Consider the following 21,789-nt stretch of genomic DNA (forward strand, 5'->3'; position numbering starts at 1 on the left):
GGAATAGTTAGAATGGTATCAAATACATTAAACACGTGGTTTCCACATGGTATTCCACTCCAGTCATTACCGCGAGCCCATCCTCCCCAATTAAGGTGCCACCAACCTCCTGTGCAGTATATGTACAGTATGTCTCATGTGAAAGCATGGAAATCCGAGCAGGTCAAATCCAGCAGCTGATGAAAAGGTCAATGAGTTCCCTCTTTAGGCCACATGTTCAAAGGAAGGAACATATGGCTGTAGCATGTATAAATACACATACAGGACATGTTCACACTGAGATCAGAGCCATGAATGTATTTCTGTCTGTGTTTAAGAATGTCTGTGTTTCTCAGATCCGGTACCTAGACTTGACCTCAGGGAGAAAACATTTGAGATTTCATACTTAGACTTCAACCTCAGACTTACTCATCATCGAGGGGTCAGCAAAAGGAACATTAGAGACCATGACTACAGTGAGGGAGAGAGATAGTTATGGAGAGAGGGATACAGAGAGTGAGTGAGTGAGTGAGTGAGTGAGTGAGTGAGTGAGTGAGTGAGTGAGTGAGTGAGTGAGTGAGTGAGTGAGTGAGTGAGTGAGGGAGGGAGGGAGGGAGGGAGGGAGGGAGGGAGGGAGGGAGGGAGGGAGGGAGGGAGGGAGACTGAGTGAGGGAGTGAATGAGTGAGTGACTGAGTGGGTGACTGAGTGAGGGAGTGAGAGAAACAGAGAAAGCGGGAAAGAGAGTGAGAAAGTGAATAGAGGGCCAGTGTAATGAATTCTGCACCAGTTACACCCAGAGACCAGCAGTCAGCTGTTTAAAAGAGGAGGTTGATGTGCTCACTGATGTGTTCACTCTTATGAACCAGGCCAGACCTTATGAATGCCCCACTGTGTATGTGTCTCGCACACACACACACACACACACACACACACACACACACACACACACACTGACAGTGTCACGTGCGCGCACAACACACACACACACACACACACACACACACACACACACACACACAGGCTCATCCCCTGAGGGGCTGAGACTTTTGCCCACAGTTGACCGGTTGCTCCACTTCCTTAATGCATTTGGTCACGTGTACCGGGCACTCATTTTGGCATTTGAGCTGCAGAAAATCATCAAGCACAGACAAGGACTGGAACTGAAGATTTTAGGTGGAGTTCATATGTCCCCTCAGCTTAGGTTACTGAAAATTAATTTACAAGGTGCATGTACGAGCTGCAGATGACTGATGATCCCTAGGGAGCCAAAGCGTTTGAATCAAGTTAGTCTTGTATGCTTGTCCCTCAATAACTCTGAGAGATAGCAGGCCATAATTAGAGTTGTAGGGACATGTAAACAGTGTGGGTTTGGTGCCCCATTTCCCTCAATGTGACACTCATAATTACCTCTCCTCACACAGACAGGTGTTAGTGCTCTCTCTCTCTCTCTCTCTCTCTCTCACATCTTCTCTTCTCTTCGTGTCTCTCTCTCTCTCTCTCTCGACCACAGATGCTGTTGATGAGGTTAGAGGTCAAAGGTCAGCTTGTGGAAAAGTTCAGGAGGGACTAAGATGGATATAGATCCCCAACAACCAGCACGACCACCAGGGACCAATCAGAAGCCAAAACAGTGTTGTGGTGTAAGCACTGAGGATGTCACCATCCATATCTTATGACCATTGGGCTAGATCCTTGGGACGTCCCTACCCCATTGAAGTTGACATTTAAAATGGTCAAGGTAAGGGTTATGGTTAAGGTTAAGGGTTAATGTTATGGTAAGGACCTCCCAAGGATCCCAGATAGTACTAACCCATTGGGCTAAACTAGAGAAATGGTGCCTAGTTGACCTGTTGCTGTAACCTAGTTATATAATAATGTTATGTTATTATAGTTTACACTATGTATGCTACTCTAGTTATATAATAATGTTATGTTATTATAGTTTACACTATGTATGCTACTCTAGTTATATAATAATGTTATGTTATTATAGTTTACACTATGTATGCTACTCTAGTTATATAATAATGTTATGTTATTATAGTTTACACTATGTATGCTACTCTAGTTATATAATAATGTTATGTTATTATAGTTTACACTATGTATGCTACTCTAGTTATATAATAATGTTATGTTATTATAGTTTACACTATGTATGCTACTCTAGTTATATAATAATGTTATGTTATTATAGTTTACACTATGTATGCTACTCTAGTTATATAATAATGTTATGTTATTATAGTTTACACTATGTATGCTACTCTAGTTATATAATAATGTTATGTTATTATAGTTTACACTATGTATGCTACTCTAGTTATATAATAATGTTATGTTATTATAGTTTACACTATGTATGCTACTCTAGTTATATAATAATGTTATGTTATTATAGTTTACACTATGTATGCTACTCTAGTTATATAATAATGTTATGTTATTATAGTTTACACTATGTATGCTACTCTAGTTATATAATAATGTTATGTTATTATAGTTTATACTATGTATGCTACTCTAGTTATATAATAATGTTATGTTATTATAGTTTACACTATGTATGCTACTCTAGTTATATAATAATGTTATGTTATTATAGTTTATACTATGTATGCTACTCTAGTTATATAATAATGGAGAGGTTTTCTACAAAAATATTTTACTTTGGATTTAAGTGACAAGCTCTCAAAACGACAGATGTAATATATATATTTTTTTTTTAAATCTTCGGTTTGTGATGACATTCTATTTCTTAATTTCACCAAATGCCATGGGAGATTGAGAAAGACAAGACGGTGTCTGACAAAGCCAGTATTGTACAAGTATCACACACACAGCAGTAGCAGTCACCAGAGCAAAGGTTTGTTATGCCAATGGTTTGATGAGGCAATGGCTGAATATAATACCTCTCTCCCTCTCTGTTTCCAAATAGAGAGAGAAGAACAAGCATCTGGTGGCTGGAGTTAGGACAGTCCTTAAGAGCTACTGCGTGTGGTTTTCCACGATCAGTCATAAGCGATTATCATCACCTCTAAGAAGTGCCACTGTGCCAGTTGTCAGACATGAGAATGCAACATTTAGATACAGTTTAATTACCTGACTACAGCCAGGGACAAAACAGAAACCATACAGACCAGGTCTTTATTCAAGAGAAGTGTTTACCCTTAGACTTTGTAGTTAGTCAAAGGGAGGTTTATACGGTAGTTGTACAAAAGAGTACCGTGTGCATCAACCAGCAGTAGCAGTACTCGTGTGGCGTTGTCACCAGTCTACAGGCAATCTGATTCGCAATACATTGATTTGTTTTTGTTTTAATCATTGATTTCCTTGCTGGTGGATTTTTACAGGCACTATAGTCTATCACTTTAGGCCTGAGGTCAGTGTAGTCATTGACACATGGATACATGTGGCACAATTCTAATGGCTGTCAACCATATCAAGCAACCGTCCCACGCCATATCAGTGTGACCTATAGTGAGCCATGCAATGTGCAACACAATTCTTTGACTTCAGGGCCTGAGCCCTGGATAAGGAGCCATGAAGAGGCTCATACACATTCAAACTGATGTTGTGACTTTTTAGGATAAAAATATAAGATATATCTTATCTATCAACATAGACATGGCTCTAACTCCTCTAGCTCCACAATGAGATAGTGTGCTGGCTAGGCAACAGGCTGTTAGCCAGCCTGCCAGCTTAGTGGAGTCTGCCACTAGCACAGTCAGTGTAGTCAGCTCAGCTATCCCCATTGAGACTGTGTCTGTGCCTCGATCTAGGTTGAGCAAAACTAAACATGGCGGTGTTTGCCTTAGCAATCTCACTGGAATAAAGATCTCCTCCAATCCTGTCATTATTGAAAGAGATTGTGATATCTCACATCTCAAAACAGGGCTACTTAATGTTAGTTCCCTCACTTCCAAGCCAGTCATAGTCAATTAACTAATCACTGATCATAGTCTTGATGTGATTGGCCTGACTGAAACATGGCTCAAGCCTGATGAATTTGCTGTGTTAAATGAGGCCTCTCCTCCTGGTTACACTAGTGACCATATCCTCCGCACATCCCCTAACGGTGGAGGTGTTGCTAACATTTACGTCATAACATTTAAATGTACAGCTTCTAGTCATAAAATCTACGCAGCCTACTCAATCACTTTTTATAGATACGGTTTACAGGCCTCCTGGGCCGTATACAGCGATCCTCACGGAGTTTCCTGAATTCCTATCGGAACTTGTAGTCATGGCAGATAATATTCACATTTTTGGTGACTTTAATATTCACATGGAAAAGTCCACAGACCCACTCCAAAAGGTTATCGGAGCCATCATCGACACAGTTGGTTTTGTCCAACATGTCTCCGGACTTACTCATTGCCACAGTCATACCCTTAATTTAGTTTTGTCCGGTGGAATAAATATTGTGGATCTAAATGTTTTTCCTCCTAATCCTGGACTATCGGACCTCCATCTTATTATGTTTGCAATAATCTGCTTAGACCCCAACCAAGGATCATCAAAAGCCGTGCTATAAATTCTGACAACACAAAGATTAATTGATGCCCTTCCAGACTCTCTCCACCTACCCATGGACTTCGGAGTACAAAAATCGGTTAACCAACTGAGGAACTACCGTAATTTCCGGACTATAAGCCGCTACTTTTTTCCCACCCTTTGAACCTCGGGGCTTAAACAATGACGCGGCTAATATATGGATTTTTCCCGCTTTAAAAAACAAACAAACAAAAAAACACATTCTGTGACGTGCTCAGTTTTTTGGCGGCATGAAGCTTTCATTAGACCAATGAAATTGCCGAACGGGTTAAGGTCAAACAACTTTTTTGTTTACTGTTTAGATTAAATCGGGCGCGCTCATCATTCTGATTACGGTAGTCATTTTGTCACCCTCATCATGGCAAAGACACGGAGAAATGCATATGATGCAGCTTTCAAGTTGAAGACAATTGATCTGGCTGTTGGAAAAGGAAATAGAGCTGCTGCACGGGAGCTTGGTCTGGAGCAATGACTTTCTTGGTAGGCTACTGTTTACTGCTAATTTTACATTTTTTGTTACAAGCCGTGTTTCGTTAAAGCCTATTTATTTTTGTTACAAGCCGTGTTTCGTTAAAGCCTATTTATTTTTGTTACAAGCCGTGTTTCGTTAAAGCCTGTGTAAAGTTCATTTGTTTCAATGTACCGGTAGGCACCTGCGGCTTATAGACATGTGCGGCTTATTTATGTTCAAAATAATATTTTTTTTTAATTCAGTGGGTGCGGCTTATATTCAGGTGCGCTTAATAGTCCGGAATTTATGGTACATTTAACCTTGCGTAATACCCTAGATGCAGTCGCACCACTAAAAACTTAAAACATTTGTCACAAGAAATTTGTTACGATATACAGAAAATACCTGGCCTGATGACCCCTGGCTGTCCCCAGTCCATCTGGTCATGCTGCTGCACCAGTTCCAACTGTTCTGCCTGCAGCTATGGAACCCTGACCTGTTCACCGGATGTACTTCCTTGTCCCTGACCTGCTGTTTTGACTCTCTCTCTTTCTCTCTACCTCACCTGCAGTCTCGATCTCCGAATGACCCTCCTGGTCATCTATGAAAGTTTAAACATCTTGAAGAACAATCTGGCCTTAATTGCCATGTACTGTACTCTTATAATCTCCACCCGGCACAGCCGAAGAGGACTCGGCACCCCTCAGAGCCTGGTTCCTCTCTAGGTTTCTTCCTAGATTCCTGCCTTTCTAGAGAGTTTGTCCTACCCACCGTGCTTCTACATCTGCATTACTTGCTGGTTGGGGTTTTAGGCTGGGTTTCTGTACAGCACTTTTTCAGCTGATGTAGAAAGGGCTTTATAAATAAATTGAAATGATATACACAGACAATTCATCTTCAACAGCACAATACACAGAACAAAATATATTTTCATTTTTTATTTTTATGTTTAGCTCACATAATATAATTTGAAAGTATGAATTAAGGTGTCTAATAGAATACATGTGGCGAAAACAAGTGTAGAAATTAAATGCATTTCTATAGCTTCCAAAATATATTTTACAACGGTGGGGGAGTGTCAAGATGGAGGCACGGTGGCCTCAAAACAGCACCCCCTTTCAGTCATCTAGTGTATGTATAAATCACTGGTCCCTTTCCTAATTGCTCCCTGTGAGGTTGAATTCTCAGACAATGTGTTCCTCCTCTGATGCACTCCCCTCTCTCTGCCTTCTCTCCCCAAACCAGCTGCACTGTGGTTTGGCTAACTAGCCTAGCCTAGCGCTCTGGGCTCTGGTTATGTAATGACTGCAGAGCAGATAGACGCATAGAGCCACATTCCCTGGTCAACTTAGGCACTGACTGCATCCCAAATGGCACCCTATTCCCTATGGTGCACTTCCAAAACTAGTGCAATACATAGGGAATAGGGAGCAATTTCGGATGCAACAACTGACTGCATGCATGGCCAACGTTAAGGCGAGCTCCTACAACAGAATCATTACAAGCACTTACGTTTATTAAATTGGCACGGGGCCCAATCTGGAGCAAGCCCCTGAGACGTTAGACCATGAGAATGATGGAGTAGAGCATGTGTAAAGAAGCGTCCTTTAACACCCATGAAAGAGAATGACATAGTGACAGAAAAATGAATTCCCATTGAATAAAAGTACATTATTCAAGTAGCCTTAATAAAATACCAGACATAGGAGGAGTGAGGTGGGGGGCTTTGGACGTCCCAGAGAGCATTTCTACAAAACATGTAGCAACCGAAACATGAGTTCGAATTTCAAGTGGAAGATGAAGATAGTCTACTTGAAATACGATGTCACTACTTTTTAAGACTACACTCATGGACAGAAATATAAATGGGCAACAGTTGCATTTCACACACACGCACAAACACATTCCTCTAGCCATTTGAGCTCAATTAAATTAATTAATGTAATTTCCCTATGGGTGAATTACGGTACATTCATTCAGGACATAAATATTGTTCTACCCAGATATCAACTTTTGAAATCACAAACGCATTATATTGAACACAAATGTATATTATCAGACTAAAGTTATTAGACCAAAGTTTGAAAGGCTGGTCATAGTTCACATCAACACCATTATCCCAGAAACCCTAGACCCACTCCAATTTGCATACCTCCCCAAAAGATCCACAGATAATACAATCTCTATTGCACTCCACACTGTCCTTTCCCACCTGGACAGAAGGAACAGCTATGTGAGAATGCTATTCATTGACTACAGCTCAGCGTTCAACACCATAGTGCCCTCAAAGTTCATCAGATAGCTAAGGACCCTGGGCCTAAACACCTCCCTCTGCAACTGGATCCTGGAATTCCTGATGGGCCACCCCCAGGTGGTAAGGGTAGGTAACAACACATCCGCCACGCTGATCGTCAACACAGGGGCCCCTCAGGGGTGCGTGGTCAGTCCACTCCTGTACTCCCTGTTCACTCATGACTGCACGGCCAGGCACAACTCTAACACCATCATTAAGTTTGCCGATGACACAACAGCGGTAGGCCTAATCACCAACAACAACGAGACAGCCTATAGGGAGGTCAGAGATCTGGCCATGTGGTGCCAGGACAAAATCCTCTCCCTCAACGTGATCAAGACAAAGGAGATGATTGTGGACTACAGGAATAAGAGGACCGAGCACGCCCCCATTCTCATCGACGGGGCTAAAGTGGAGCAGGTTGAGAGCTTCAAGTTCCTTGGTGTCCACATCACCAACAAACTAACATGGTCCAAGCACACCAAGACAGTTGTGAAGAGGGCACGACAAAACCCATTCCCCCTCAGGAGACTGAAAAGATTTGGCATGGGTCCTTAGATCCTCAAAAGGTTCTACAGCTGCACCATCGAGAGCATCCTGACTGGTTGCACCACTTCCTGGTATGGCAACTGCTCGGCCTCCGACCGCAAGGCATTACAAAGGGTAGTGCAAACGGCCCAGTACATCACTGAGGCCAAGCTTCCTGCCATCCAGGACCTCTATACCAGGTGGTGTCAGAGGAAGGCCCTAAAAATTCTCAGACTCCAGCCACCCTAGTCATAGACTGTTCTCTCTGCTACTGCACTGCAAGCGGCACAAAGTCTAGGTCCAAGAGGCTTCTAAACAGCTTCTACCCCCAAGCCATAAGACTCTTAAACACCTCATCAAATTGCTACCCAGACTATTTGCATTGCTCCCCCCCCCCCCCTTTTACACCACTGCTATTCTCTGTTGTTATCATCTATGCATAGTCACTTTAATAACTCAACCTTCATGTACAAATAACCTCAACTAACCAGTGTCCCCGCACATTGACTCTGTACCGGAACCCCCCTGTATATTGTCTCGCTATTGTTAATTTACTGCTACTCTTTAATTACTTATTAATTTAATTTCTTATCCGTATTTTTTTTAACTGAACTGTTACGAGCTTGTAAGTAAGCATTTCACAGTAAGGTACAATTTGATTTGATAAGGTTACATGGGTGAAACAAAAATACTTAAGCTTCAGAGTCATTAATTATAAACAACTATATTCATTTAGGCTATATTTTTTCAGCCAACTAATCGAAAGTGTTTATTCAGTAACAAACAGTACAAAATACAGCAGTCACATTTGCCATTCCACAGGCACACAGACTACAGCAATGAATCAGGTACAACCGTTCAAATTTAAACAATCAAGTCACTCTCACCTTACAGAAAAGTATCAGAGTGTTTAATTCCTGTAACTCCCTGAAATTGAAAAGTACAGGTCATAAAGTCAGTTACAGTTGAAGTCGGAAGTTTACATACACTTAGGTTGAAGTCATTAAACTCGTTTTCAACCACTCCACAAATGTCTTGTAAACAAACGGTAGTTTTGGCAAGTCGGTTAGGACATCTACTTTGTGCATGACACAAGTCATTTTTCCAACAATTGTTTACAGACAGATTATTTCACTTATAATTCCCTGTATCACAATTCCAGTGGGTCAGATACACTAAATTGACTATCCTTTAAACAGCTTAAAAAATTCCAGAAAATTATGTCATGGCTTTAGAAGCTTCTGATTGACTCAAATGATGTCAATTAGCCTATTGGAGGTTTACCTGTGGCTGTATTTCAAGGCCTACCTTCAAACTCAGTGCCTCTTTGCATGACATCATGGAAAATCAAAATAAATCAGCCAAGACCTCAGAAAAAAAATTGTAGACCTCCACAAGTCTGGTTCATCCTTGGGAGCAATTTCTAAACGCCTGATGGTACCATGTTCATCTGTACAAACAATTGTACACAAGTATAAACACCATGGGACCACGCAGCCGTCATACCGCTCAGGAAGGAGACGCTTTCTGTCTCCTAGAGATGAACGTACTTTGGTGCGAAAAGTGCAAATCAATCCCAGAACAACAGCAAAGGACCTTGTTAAGATGCTGGAGGAAACAGGTACAAAAGTATCTATATCCACAGTAAAACGAGTCCTATATCGACATAACCTGAAAGGCTCCTCAGCAGGGAAGAAGCCACTGCTCCAAAACCGCCATAAAAAAGCCAGACTATGGTTTGCAACAGCACATGGGGGACAAAGATCGTACTTTTTGGAGAAATATCCTCTGGTCTGACGAAATAAAAATAGAACCGTTTGGCCATAATGACCATCGTTATGTTTGGAGGAAAAAGGGGGATGCTTGCAAGCCGAAGAACATCATCCCAACCATGAAGCACGGGGGTGGCAGCATCATGTTGTGGGGGTGCTTCGATGCAGGAGGGACTGGTGCACTTCAGAAAATAGATGGAATCATGAGGGAAAAAATGTATGTGGATATATTGAAGCAACATCCCAAGACATCAGTCAGGAAGTTAAAGCTTGGTCGCAAATTGATCTTCCAAATGGACAATGAACCCAAGCATACTTCCAAAGTTGTGGCAAAATGGCTTAAGGACAACAAAGTCAATGTATTGGAGTGGCCATCACAAAGCCCTGACCTCAATCCTATAGAAAATTTGTTGGCAGAACTGAAAAAGCGTGTGCAAGCAAGGAGGCCTACAAACCTGACTCAGTTACACCAGCTCTGTCAGGAGGAATGGGCCAAAATTCACCCAACTTATTGTGGGAAGCTTGTGGAAAGCTACCTGAAACATTTGACCCAAGTTAAACAATTTAAAGGCAATGCTACCAAATACTAATTGAGTGTATGCAAACTTCTGACCCACTGGGAATGTGATGAAAGAAATAAAAGCTGAAATAAATCATTCTCTCTACTATTATTCTGACATTTCACATTCTTAAAAATATAGTGGTGATCCTAACTGACCTAAGACAGAATTTTTACTAGGATTAAATGTCAGGAATAGTGAAAAACTGAGTTTAAATGTATTTGGCTAAGGTGTATGTAAACGTCTGACTTCAACTGTAGTTGTTCAGGAACAAAAGACTCCATCGCAGGTTGTGACAACAAACATGAGTGTATGATGTCATCCTTAATCATGATAAAGCTGGGCCCACTGTTCTCTGTTCCCAGGCAGCATGCGAACCCTTGGCCTGTGAAACTGAGCTCTGTTATCCTGCATCGAGCAGCTGGAGGGGTGTACAGTAATCAGACTTGCGTTCCGCCTGTGTGTGTGTGATGTAGAATGTTGTTTGTGGTGTCAGCATGAACTTGGCAGAAGAATCGCAACAGCAGTTCACAGAAATGTACTTTTTTTCTCTCTGTATCATTGCATTGTCTTTTGCGTCTGTTATGCTGCTCTTTGGCGTCCCAAAAGATGAGTAAATTCCAACATGTTGCCTCCACATGAATGCAGCTGAGTTTTCCATGAATCAGAGGTTCAGTTGAGGCCACAGCTAGCTTCAGAGCTTTTTACCTCCTAGACCAGGGGTCTCCAACCTTTTCTAGCACCAGATACTTTTTTAAATTGTATTTACCTAAAATGTTGCTTTCAAATAGGCACATTCTTCTCTGCTCCCAGTCCCTGGTGTACATGAGATGTGTTTTCTGTCAATATACCTGTTAAAAATAAAGGTGAAAAAACACCTCTGGGTCCCCATTAAATTCATTTGTATTTTTGGGAATTCTGTTCCGTTTCATTTTTTTTTTACTCTCAATATTACAATTAATGATAGAGGACCAACAACAAAAAAATTATGTTCTGAATCCATGTCAATGCTTTTTATTTCACCTTTATTTAACCAGGTCGGCCAGTTGAGAACAAGTTCTCATTTACAACTGCGACCTAGCCAAGATAAAGCAAAACAGTGCGACAAAAACAGAGTTACACATGGGATAAACAAACGTACAGTCAATAACACAATACAAAAATCTGTATAGTGTGTGCAAATGAAGTAAGGAGGTAAGGCAATAAATAGGCCATAGTGGCAAAGTAATTACAATTTACCAATTAACACTGGAGTGATAGATGTGCAGATGAGGATGTGCAAGTAGAAATACTGGTGTGCAAAAGACCAGAAAAAAAAAACATATGGGATGAGGTAGGTAGTTGGATGGGCCATTTACAGATGGGCTGTGTACAGCTGCAGCGATCGGTAAGCTGCTCTGACAGCTGATGCTTAAAATTAGTGAGGGAGATAAGTCTCCACTTTCAGTGATTTTTGCCATTCATTCCAGTCATTGGCAGCAGAGAACTGGAAGGAAAAGTGGCCAAAGAGGTGTTGGCTTTGGGGATGACCAGTGAAATATACCTACTGGAGCTTGTGCTACGGGTGGGTGTTGCTATGGTGACCAGTGAGCTGAGAAGGCGGGGCTTTACCTAGAAAATACTTATAGATGACCTGGAGCCAGTGGGTTTGCGACGAGTATGTAGCGAGGACCAGCCAACGAGAGCCTACAGGTCGCAGTGGTGGGTAGTATATGGGGCTTTGGTGACAAAACAGATGGCGCTGTGATAGCAAATTGGATGCAGTCTGAGTAGAGTGTTGGAGGCTATTTTGTAAATGACATCGCCGAAGTCAAGGATCGGTAGGATAGTCAGTTTTACGAAGGTATGTTTGGCAGCATGAGTGAATGAGGCTTTGTTGCAAAATAGGAAGCCGATTATAGATTTAATTTTGGATTGGAGATGCTTAATATGAGTCTGGAAGGAGAGTTTACAGGCTAACCAGACACCTAGGTATTTATAGTTGTCCACATATTCTAAGTCAGAACTGTCCAGAGTAGTGATGCTAGTCGGGCGGGCGGGCGAAGAGCATGCATTTCGTTTTACTAGCATTTAAGAGCAGTTGGAGGCCACGGAAAGAGTGTTGTATGGCATTGAAGCTTGTTTGGAAGTTTTTTAACACAGTGTCCAAAGAAGGGCCAGATGTATACAGAATGGTGTCGTCTGCATAGAGGTGGATCAAATTATCATCCGCAGCAAGAGCGACATCATTGATATATACAGAGAAAAAAGTCAGCCCGAGAATTGAACCCTGTGGCACCCCCATAGAGACTGCCATAGGTCCAGACAACAGGCCCTACGATTTTACACACTGAACTCTGAGAAGTAGTTAGTGAACCAGTTGAGGCAGTCATTAGAGAAACCAAGGCTGTTGAGTCTGCCGATAAGAATACGGTGACTGACAGAGTCGAAAGTCTTGGCCAGATCGATGAAGACGGCTGCACAGTACTGCATTTTATCGATGGCGGTTATGATATTGTTTAGGACTTTGAGCGTGGCTGAGGTGCACCCGTGACCAGCTCGGAAACCGGATTGCATAGCGGAGAAGGTACGGTGGGATTCGAAATGGTCGGTGATCTGTTTGTACACTTGGCTTTCGAAGACTTTAGAAAGGCAGGGCAGGATGGATATAGGTCTCTAACAGTTTGGGTCTAGAGTGTCTCCCCCTTTGAAGAGGGGGATGACCGCGGCCACTTTCCAATCTTTAGGAATCTCTGATGATACAAAAGAAAGGTTGAACAGACTAGTAACAGGAGTAGCAACGATGGAGGCGGATAATTTTAGGAAGAGAGGGTCCAGATGGTCTAGCCTTGCTGATTTGTTAGGATCCAGATTTTGCAGCTCTATCAGAACATCAGCTGTCTGGATTTGGGTGAAAGAGAAGCGGGGGGGGGGGGGGGGGTGCAGAGCTGTTGGCCGGGGTAGCCAGGTGGAAGCATGGCCAGCCATAGAGAAATGCTTATTGAAATTCTTGATTATCGTGGATTTATCGGTGGTGACAGTGTTTCCTATCCTCAGTGCAGTGGGCAGCTGGGAGGAGGTGCTTTTATTCTTCATGGACTTTAGTGTCCCAAAACCTTTTGGAATTAGTGCTGCAGGATGCAAATTTCTGTTTGAAAAAGCTAGCCTTTTTGAAAGGGGCATGATTATTTAAGATGGTGAGGAAAGCACTTTTAAAGAACAACCAGGCATCCTCTGATGGGATGAGGTCAATATCCTTCCAGGATACCCGGGCCAGGTCGATTAGAAAGGCCTGCTCGCAGAAGTGTTTTAGGGAGCGTTTGACAGTGATGAGGGGTGGTCGTTTGACCCATAACGGACGCAGGCAATGAGGCAGTGATTGCTGAGATCCTGGTTGAAAACAGCAGAGGTGTATTTAGAGGGCAAGTTGGTCAGGATGATATCTATGAGGGTGCCCATGTTTACGGATTTGGGGTTGTATCTGGTAGATTCCTTGATAATTTGTGTGAGATTGAGGGCATCTAGCTTAGATTGTAGGACGGCCGGGATGTTAAGCATAGCCCAGTTTAGTCACCTAACAGTACAAACTCTGACGATAGATAGGGGCAATCAAGTCACATATGGTGTCCAGGGCACAGCTGGGAGCTGGGGGGGGGGGGGGGGGGGTCTATAACAAGCAGCAACAGTGAGGGACTCATTTCTGGCGAGATGGATTTTTAAAAGTAGAAGCTCGAACTGTTTGGGCACAGACCTGGATAGTATAACAGAACTCTGCAGGCTCTCTACAGTAGATAGAACTGCTGAAGGGGGCGGAGTTGCTATCTTGACGGAAAATGTAATTGGGGAAGGATACATTTTGATTTTCATGTGCAACTCCCCTTTAATTGCACATTCAGAAAGTGGGGAATGTGTCAGTGTAGTAATGTTTGTTAGGCCTACTGCTGCAGCACGTTATGGCAGCGTTTGCAAAAGGATGGCCACCCAATTGATAAAAATAATCATAACTTTGTCAGGTAAGCCTACTTTGCAGTTAACATTTAATTGAGTTTTTGCAGAAAGTCTGTCTACCCACAAGATGGTTATCATTACTAGCATGGCTAACTGGCAACATACTGAGTGATAGACAAATGCATGTACCAAGCAGACAGACTGAGGCAAATGGAAATATTGCCAGAAATTAATTGCCAGATTTAGTGTTCATTTGGGCTTTTAAGCCTATAGTGGCTAACCAGGGGTAGGATAATTTCAATGTGGTTTTGGTTAAATAGTAGCCAGGAGCTTGTTTATGAAAGTTTGTGATGGGAACACATGAAAAACATGCATGTACTTTCAGAATTGCTTGGTGAGCTACTCATACATGTTGGCTGCGAGCTACCGGTAGCTTGCGATCTACCCGTTGGGAGAGCTGTGTACCGTGTCCTAGACCTAATACTGCAGCATACCCAGCCTCCTTTTTCCCTATGAACTACCACAGTGAACGCAGCTCTCAGTTACTGGCTCAGCAGCATTCAGAACGACTCAAAACGTAGCCATCGTGTGAGCTCTCCCTGGTGGACAATCGTAGAACTTGAGAAGTAAAGCAATGAAAGGAGAGTGAGACCTGCAGTGAGAGTGAGGCCTGCAGTGAGGTGTAGTTGGAGCAGCTGTCATGGAAAGGGAGAGAGTATGACCCGATGACTGCATGAGGTTATGTCTGCCATGATCAGGCAATGGTGGAAGCTTTTCACGTATTTTTAAAACGTTTCAGTTCTCGCCGATGCGCCCAGCAGCGTTCCGAGGTGCTTTCTCAAAGTCAGTCTGGGCTTTGCTTTCCGCATTCTCTGCTGAGCCTTAGCTGTCTTGGATTCCTTATCCTTCTTGGACCTTTTAGTCTTCTGCGCCTCGGACGTAACTCCTTTTTGGGTGTCGTTACCTACACCACGGTACATGAAGGCATCTGGCAAAAGAGACAAATTGATTAAAATACATTAGATGTCATACGGCTAATTTTCCACTATCAGAACCAGGAGGAACAAGACCTAAGGACAGCCAATAATAGTGATTCAAGGAAGTAAACATGTATTCTTAAACTAATTGTATATTTGGCCACATTGAGACTTCCTCACTTATTGGCAGCCTTGTCACTATCTCACAACTGGAAGAAAGTAATACTCCACAACAACAAAAGTGTTAGTGTGTAGCTTTACTTACATTGAGGACAAAAGGCTCCGAGCACAAAGTGCTTCACTTCCAGTGGCACCCGATTCACTGCCAAGTCTCTCTGGCCTGGAATGTTGTGAAGTGCATCTCTGAAACAAATCGATTCTTCCTTTACTATGAACACCTTCAAGGGACCAACGTCAATGTGAAGGGCGCATCCACTAAACACATTCATCTTAATGTGTAAAAGCCCCTGTTTCATGCACAACATTGAAAGAATGGCCAGAACATCAAGATGCACCATAAATTGGCTATTTTTCCACATTTTACACGCTAGGGCACAGTGTCCTTACCTCTTAAGGATCAGACAATTTTTTTCAATTTTCACATAACATGACATACCCAAATCTAACTACCTGTAGCTCAGGACCTGAAGCAAGGATATGCATATTGTTGATACCATTTGAAAGGAAATGCTTTGAAGAAGTTTGTGGAAATGTGAAATTAATGTAGGAGAATAACAGATTAGACCTGGTAAAAGATAAACTGTTTGTATTATTTATTCGATCATCTTTGAAATGCAAGAGAAAGGCCATAATGTATTATTGCAGCGAAGGCACAATTTAGATTTTGGCCACTAGATGGCATCAGTGTGTGCACAAAGTTGCAGATTGTTCCATCGAAGCATTTCAATACTGGACAATATTTTGTATCAAGTCTGCCCAAATGTGCCGAATTGGTCAATTGATACATTTTCAAGTACATTAGAGAACATACAAAAATGATATGGTAATAAAAAAAAAATTACACACTCCCAGGAATATCATACATTTTAAAAATGTATTTTACCTTTATTTAACGAGGCAAGTCAGTTAAGAACAAATTATTCATTTCAATGACGGCCTAGGAACAGTGGGTTAACTGCCTTGTTCAGGGGCAGAACAACAGATTTGTACCTTGTCAGCTCGGGGATTCGAACTTGCAACCTTTCGGTTACTAGCCCAACGCTCTAACTACTAGGCTACGCTGCCGCCCCATAGATGGATCATTAGCTTATACACATCTAGATGGCCGGGCGGGGTGGGTGTGGAGCCAGACGCAGCAGGGGTTCAAACTGTAGAACCCAGTCTCCACATTTGAATATAAAAATTGATTTTGTCTAAACAAAATCTCTGGGACCCTAAGGATGACAAATCAGAGCAAGAGTACTGAATGTAAGTACATTATTTACCTTCAGAAGTGAATGTATCAAACGAGTTGACGTGATAGAAGTTGTTGTTGTTGTTGTTATTGTGCACTCTCCTCAAACAATAGCATGGTATTTTTACACTGTAATCGCTGCTGTAAATTTGACATTGCAGTTAACTTAATTTCTTGTTAATCTAACTGCCCATTTAAGACATGTATATGTCCTGGGAAATGTTCTTGTTACTTACAATGTCATGCTAATCACATTAGCGCACGTTAGCTCATGAATGATATACTGCTTTCCCGGGAACAGGCCCAGATCCACGCAATTTGCGTGAAGAGAAGGCAGAGAAAAAGGGGCCAGAGGGCGGGCTGCCTTTTGAGAATTCATAGGCGATCGAATAAACTCCCACTTCCTTCCATTCTGCTAGCAAAGGTGCAATCTTTGGAAAATAAATCGAAGACCTATGCAGAATATTAAACTACCAATGGGACATTCAAAACTGTAATATTTTATGCTTCACGGAATCGTGGCTGAACGACGACGTTATCAACATACAGCTGGCTGGCTATACGCTGCATCTGCAGGATAGAACAGCTGCGTCTGGGAAGACAAGAGTCTGTGGAAAACATATTTTTGTAAATAACAGCTGGTGCATGATATCTAAGGAAGTCTCGAGGTTTTGCTCGCCTGAGGTAGAGTATCTCATGATAAGCTGTAGACCACACCATCTACCTAGAGAGTTTTCAGCTGTATTTTTCAGAGCTGTCTAAATACCACCACAGACCGATGCTGGCACTAAGACCACAGTGAATGAACTACTCCGCCATAAGAAAAGAGGAAAAGCCTCACCCAGAGCATGTTAAATGTGCAACCAGAGGAGAAAAAAAAATAACTCTAGACCACCTTTACTCCACACAGAGACGCATGCAAAGTTCTCCCTCCATTTGACAAATCTGACCATAATTTTATCCTCCAGATTCCCGCTTACAAACAAAAATTAAATCAGGAAGCACCAATGACTCAATCAATAAAAAAATGTGGTCAGATGAAACAGATGCTAAGCTACAGGACTGTTTTGCTAGCACAGACTGGAATATGTTCCCGGGATTCTTCCTATGGCATTGAGGAGTACACCACATCAGTCATTGGCTTCATCAATAAGTGCATCGATGACGTCATCCCCACAGTGACCGTATGTCCATACTCCAACCAGAAGCCATGGATTACAGGCAACATCTGCACTGAGCTAAAGGCTAGAGCTGCCGCTTTCAAGAAGCGGGACTCTAACAAGGAAACTTATAAAGAAATCCCACTACGCCCTCCGACGAACCATCAAACAGGCAAAGAATCAATACAGGACTAAGATGAAATTGTACTACACCGGCTCTGACGCTCGTCGGATGTGGCAGGGCTTGCAAACCATTGCAGACTACAAAGGGAAGAACAGTCGAGAGCTGCCCAGTGAAACGAGCCTACCAGATGAGCTAAACTACTTCTATGCTCGCTTCGAGGAAAATAACATGGAAACATGCATGAGGGCACCAGCTGTTCCGGAAGACTGTGTGATCACGCTCTCCGCAGATGATGTGAGTAACACCTTTAAAACAGGTCAACATTCACAAGGCCAGACGGATTACTAGGACGTGTACCGCGAGCATGCGCTGACCAAGTGGCAAGTGTCTTCCCTGACATTTTTAACCTCTCCCTGTCTGAGTCTGTAATACCAACATGTTTTAAGCAGACCACCATAGTGCCTGTGCCCAAGAACACTAAGGTAACCTGCCTAAATGACTACCGACCCGTAGCACTCTCGTCTGTAGTCATGAAGTGCTTTGAAAGGCTGGTCATGGCTCACATCAACACCATTATCCCAGAAACCCTAGTCCCACTCCAATTTCCATACCGCCCTAACTGATCCACAGATGAGGCAATCTCTATTGCACTCCACACTGCCCTTTCCCACCTGGACAAAAGGAACACCTGTGTGAGAATGCTATTAATTGACTACAGCTCAGCATTCAACACCCTAGTGCCCTCAAAGTTCATCAATAAGCTAAGGAACCTGGGACTAAAACACCTCCCTCTGCAACTGGCTCCTGGACTTCATGACGGGCCACCCCCAGGTGGTAAGGGTAGGTAACAACATCCGCCAAGCTGATCCTCAACACAGGGGCTCCTCAAGGGTGTGTGGTCAGTCCCCTCCTGCACTCCCTGTTCACTCATGACTGCATCATTAAGTTTGCCGATGACAACAGTGGTAGGCCTGATCACCGACAACAACAAGACAGCCTATAGGGAGGAGGTTAGAGACCTGGCCGTGTGGTGCCAGGACAACAACCTCTCCCTCAACGTGATCAAGACAAAGGAGATGATTGTGGACTACAGAAAAAAGGACTGAGCACTCCACCATTTTCATCAACGGGGCTGTAGTGGAGCAGGTTGAGAGCGTCAAGTTCCTTGGCATCCACATCGCCAACAAACTAAAATTGTCCAAGTACACCAAGATAGTCATGAAGAGGGCATAACAAAACCTATTCCCCCTCAGGAGACTGAAAAGATTTGCCATGGGTCCTCAGATACTCAAAAGGTTCTACAGCTGCACCGTCGAGAGCATCTTGACTGGTTGCATCACTGCCTGGTATGGAAACTGCTCGGCCTCCGACCGCATGGCACTACAGAGGGTAGTGCAAAAGGCCCAGTACATCACTGGGGGCAAAGCTTCCTGCCATCCAGGACCTCTATACCAGGCGGTGTCAGAGGAAGGCCTAAAAATGGTCAAAGACTCCAGCCACCCTAGTCATAGACTGTTCTCTCTGCTTCCGCACAGCAAGCGGTACCGGAGCACCAAGTCTAGCAACCTTCCGGTTCCTGGCTAAACGCTCTAACCACTAGGCTACCTGCCGCCAATGACCTGGCCTCCACAATCACCCCGACCTCACCCCAATTCAGATGGTTTGGGATGAGTTGGACCGCAGAGTGAAGGAAAAGCAGCCAACAAGTGCTCTGCATATGGAAACTCCTTCAAGACAGTTGGAAAAGCATTCCTCATGAAGCTGGTTGAGAGAATGCCAAGTGTGTGCAAAGCTTTCATCAAGGCAAAGGGTGGCTACTTTGAAGAATCTGAAATCTAAAATATATTTTGATTTGTTTAACGCTTGTTTGGTTACTGCATGATTCAATGTGTGTTATTTCATAGGTTTGATGTCTTCACTATTGCTCTACAATGTAGAAAATAGTAAAAATAAAGACAAACCCTTGAATGACTGGTACTATCTATACACAACACACTTACTTACCGGACTGTAGCAGAAGAGAACTGTATTTCAGCATTAACTTGTGATTTGGGACCAATGTATACAGGATCTAAGGCTAATGTAATAGAAAACATGGACTCATTAAACATTACTGTACTAGAATGCTATTGAAAGGGCAGAGGAGCGCAGGACTAACTGTAGCCTAGAGCTTAGCAATTACATCTAACAAAAGTACTGTAATTACTTTTTTTAGGGAGGTCAACCTTAGGCAAACATTATTTTCCATGGCTTAATTTAACATTCAATAAGCCAACTATAAACATACAGCTAAATAAACAAATGTTTTGTGAGTATACTTCCCACCTATTCCCATTCACACCCTCTTTGGTGCCTTTCCTACAATACAAAAGGAAAGGACATACTTCAGAAAAAAAACAAATATAGCCGATTTTTATTTAATACAAAATAATGTTTAAAACAAACAGAAGCCAGCGCTCAACATTTCTGCTAGATACCTTTGTCAAGAACACAAACAATGGCCTCAGTCCTACCTTGAGCACTTTATTTGATGGGTGGTCGCATTTCTTCATGTAACAGTAGAGGTACAGTGGGGGAAAAAAGTATTTTATCCCCTGCTGATTTTGTACGTTTGCCCACTTACAAAGAAAGGATCAGTCTATAATTTTAATGGTAGGTTTATTTGAACAGTGAGAGACAGAATAACAACAACAAAAAATCCAGAAAAACGCATGTCAAAAATGTTATAAAATTATTTGCATTTTAATGAGGGAAATAAGTATTTGACCCCTCTGCAAAACATGACTTAGTACTTGGTGGCAAAACCCTTGTTGGCAATCACAGAGGTCAGATGTTTCTTGTAGTTGGCCACCAGGTTTGCACACATCTCAGGAGGGATTTTGTCCCACTCCTTTTGCAGATCTTCACCAAGTCATTAAGATTTCGAGGCTGACGTTTGGCAACTCGAACCTTCAGCTCCCTCCACAGATTTTCTATGGGATTAAGGTCTGGAGAATGGCTAGGCCACTCCAGGACCTTAATGTGCTTCTTCTTGAGCCACTCCTTTGTTGCCTTGGCCGTGTGTTTTGGGTCATTGTCATGCTGGAATACCCATCCACGACCCATTTTCAATGCCCTGGCTGAGGGAAGGAGGTTCTCACCCAAGATTTGACAGTACATGGCCCCGTCCATCGTCCCTTTGATGCGGTGAAGTTGTCCTGTCCTCTTAGCAGAAAAACACCCCCCAAAGCATAATGTTTCCACCTCCGTGTTTGACGGTGGAGATGGTGTTCTTGTGGTCATAGGCAGCATTCCTCCTCCAAACACAGCGAGTTGAGTTGATGCCAAAGAGCTCCATTTTGGTCTCATCTGACCACAACACTTTCACCCAGTTGTCCTCTGAATCATTCAGATGTTCACTGGCAAACTTCAAACGGATATGTATATGTGCCTTCTTGAGCAGGGGGACCTTGCGGGATTTCAGTCCTTCACGGCGTAGTGTGTTACCAATTGTTTTCTTGGTGACTATGGTCCCAGCTGCCTTGAGATCATTGACAAGATCATCCCGTGTAGTTCTGGGCTGATTCCTCACCGTTCTCATGATCATTGCAACCCCACGAGGTGAGATCTTGCATGGAGCCCCAGGCCGAGGGAGATTGACAGTTATTTTGTGTTTCTTCCATTTGTGAATAATCGCACCAAATGTTGTCACCTTCTCACCAAGCTGCTTGGCGATGGTCTTGTAGCCCATTCCAGCCTTGTATAGGTCTACAATCTTGTCCCTGACATCCTTGGAGAGCTCTTTGGTCTTGGCCATGGTGGAGAGTTTGGAATCTGATTGATTGCTTCTGTGGACAGGTGTCTTTTTTATAGCTGCGGTAAGGAGCACTCCCTTTATGAGTGTGCTCCTAATCTCAAGCTCCTAACCTGTATAAAAGACACCTGGGAGCCAGAAATCTTTCTGATTGAGAGGGGGTCAAATACTTATTTCCCTCATTAAAATGCACATCAATTTATAACATTTGTGATATTTTTGTTGTTATTCTGTCTCTCACTGTTCAAATAAA

The 21,789-nt window shown here is 42.8% G+C and overlaps 1 long non-coding RNA gene across 1 annotated transcript; it reads right to left on the minus strand.

The window, feature by feature from the left end:
• Window positions 1-11,139: 11,139 nt before the first annotated feature.
• LOC145860869 (uncharacterized) lies at window positions 11,140-21,779 on the minus strand. The gene is made up of 2 exons (XR_014380604.1): window positions 15,311-21,779; window positions 11,140-15,056 (listed from the first exon to the last, which is right to left on the minus strand). It is a non-coding gene; the product is annotated as an uncharacterized LOC145860869 (long non-coding RNA).
• Window positions 21,780-21,789: the final 10 nt, after the last annotated feature.

The sequence above is a fragment of the Salmo salar genome, chromosome 15 (assembly GCF_965601325.2).
Source record: "Salmo salar chromosome 15, fSalSal1, whole genome shotgun sequence".
NCBI classification, from domain to species: Eukaryota; Metazoa; Chordata; class Actinopteri; order Salmoniformes; family Salmonidae; genus Salmo; species Salmo salar.